This window comes from Pteropus alecto, unplaced genomic scaffold (assembly GCF_000325575.1).
Source record: "Pteropus alecto unplaced genomic scaffold, ASM32557v1 scaffold42, whole genome shotgun sequence".
Lineage (NCBI taxonomy): Eukaryota > Metazoa > Chordata > Mammalia > Chiroptera > Pteropodidae > Pteropus > Pteropus alecto.
This window is the reverse complement of record NW_006434825.1, coordinates 14,552,058-14,554,772: the sequence shown is the minus strand read 5'-3', so window position 1 is coordinate 14,554,772 and position 2,715 is coordinate 14,552,058. Positions and strand designations below refer to the sequence as shown.

The following is a 2,715-nucleotide window of genomic DNA, read 5'->3' as shown; positions in this document are numbered from 1 at the left end:
TGGGGGTGGGGTATAGGAGGCACAAAAGAGCCCCTGTCTGACTTATTTCACTTAGCATAATGTCCTCAAGGTTCATCCATGTTGTCTCAAATGGCAGGATTTCTTTCCTTTTCTATGACTAATATTTTTGTATTGTGTTTGTGTGTATTTGACATTTTCTTTATCCATTCATCTGTCAATGGACACAAATTGTTTCCATATCTTTGCTATTGTAAATAATGCTACAATAAACATAGGACTACATATATCTCTTAGAGACAGTGATTTCATTTTTTTTTTTTCAGGTAAATATCCAGGAATGGAATTGCTGGGTCATATGGTAGTTTTTAATTTTATGAGGAACATCCATAAAATTTTCATAGTGGCTGCACTAATTTACATTCCCATCAACAGTGCACAAGGGTTCACTTTTCTCCACATCCTTGCCAATGCCTGTTATTTCTTGTCTTTTTGATGATAACCATTCTGATGAGTGTGAGATGATATCTTATTGTGGTTTCGATTTACACTTCCCAGATGATTAGTGATGTTGAGCATCATTTCATGTACTTGTTGGCCATTTGTATGTCTTCTTTGAAGAAAATGTTTATTCACATCTTTTATTTTTATTTTATTTTTTTGTTTGTTTGTTTGTTTTGGGTGAGGCAACCCTTGGTTGACCTCACAGATTGCAAGGACCTTGTCAGCTTACAATCCCTTATTTTTTAGTTTTTACACCTGCAGCACCTGGTCTTCCTAGGTGGTCTCCCATCTAAATACAAACCAGGCCCAACCCTATAGCTTCCCAGATCAGATGGGATCGGGCTTGTTCAGGGTGGCATGGCCATAGATGGTCTTTCATTTTTTAATCAGATTATTTATTTCTTTGCTCTTGAGTTGTATGAGTTCCCTATATATTTTAGATATTATCCTTTATCAGATATATGGTTACAAATATTTTCTCTCATTCCATATAGTACCTTTTCATTTTGTTGATCGTTTCTTTTGCTGTGCAGAGGCTTTTTAGTTTGTTGTAGTTCCACTTTTTAATTTTTTATTTTCTTTGTGCTTTTGGTGTTACATGCAAAAAAAAAAATGGCTAAGACCAGCACCAAGGAGCTTTTTCCCTATGTTTTCTTCAAGGAGTTTCTTGGTTTCAGGTCTTACATAGATCTTTAGTCCATTTCAAGTTAATTTTTGTGAGTTGTGTAAGATAGGGGTCCAATTTTATTCTTTTGCATATAAACATCCAGTTTTCCACATTTATTTATTGAAAACTGTCCTTTCTCCTTTTATGTTCTTGGCACCTTTGTCAAAGATTAGTTGGCCATATACATGCAGGTTTATTTCTAGGCTCCCTGTTCTGTTCCATTGATCTATATGATTATGACAGTAGCATACTGTTTTGGTTACTATAGCTTTGTAATATAGTTTGAAATCAGGAAGAGTGAGGCTTTCAGCTTTATTCTTCTTTCTCAAGATTGCGTTGGCTATTTGGGGTCTTTTGTAGTTTTGTGTGAATTGTAGGATTCTTTCCTCTACTTCTGTGAAAAAATACCATTGGAATTTTGATAAGGATTGAACTGAATCTATATATGGTTTTGGGTAGTATGGACATTTTAATAATACTAATTTTTCTGATCCATGAACATGGGATAACTTTCCATTTATTTGTGTCTTCTTCAGTTTCTTTCATTAACGTCTCATAGTTTTCAGTATGTTCCTTACGTACTTTTCAGCAGTGTTTTATAGTTTTCATTGTATAAGTTTTTCACCTCCTTGGTTAAGTTAATTCCTAAGTATTATATTCTTTTTGATACTCTTGTAAATGGGAATGTTATCTTATTTCTTTTTTGGAGTCTTCTTTGTTAGTGTATGAAAATGTAACTTATTTTTGAGTATTGATTTATATCTTGCTATTTTGCTGAATTCACTTATTACTTCTAACAGTTTTCTTGTGGTATCTTTTGGGATTTTTACATATAAGATTATATCTCCTGTGACAGATAATTTTATTTCCACCTTGGCAGTTTGGATGCCTTTTCTTTTTCTTGTCTACTTGCTCGGGCTGGAACTTCCGGTATTCTGTTGAATAGAAATGCTAAAAAGCAGAGTTTTACTGTGTTCCTTATTTTATTTTTTCCTCTTTAATTTCCACTTCCACCCATGATCTATGGATGTTGCCATTTCCCCGTAAGAGCTGGATCTCTGAAGGCAGGGCGTCTCCTCCCACACGCTCGTGGCATGCACCCGGGGCCTGGTGCACCTGGGGTATGGTCCGTGGCTCCACCTGGGGTGCAAACCCAGGACTTTCTGCGTTTAAAGCAGATGTCCTAACCACTACACTATGGAGCCATTCATACCTTGTTCCTTATTTTAGAGTAGAATCTTTCAGTCTTTCACCATTGAATACGATAGTGTGGGTTTTTCATTAATGGCTTATTATGTTAAGGTAGTTTCCTTCTATTTCTAATTTATTGATTATTATTTAACTTTAAAGGACGTTGGATTTTGCCAAAAGCCTTTTCTGCATCAGTTGAGATACGTAGGTTTTTTTCCTTTTATTCTGTTAATATGATGCATTACATTAATTGACTTTTAGATTAGATTCCAGGAGTAAATCCTACTTGGTCATGGTGTATAATCTTTTTAATATGTTCCTGAATTCAGTTTGCTGATATTCTGTTGAGAATTTTGCAACTATGATCATAAGGGATATTGGTTTGTAGTTTTCTT

General features: G+C 34.8%; 1 pseudogene; it reads right to left on the bottom strand.

Annotated features, from left to right (window-relative positions):
* Positions 1 to 714: 714 nt before the first annotated feature.
* On the bottom strand, positions 715 to 831 carry LOC112478244 (annotated as a pseudogene).
* Between the last annotated feature and the right edge of the window lie 1,884 nt (positions 832 to 2,715).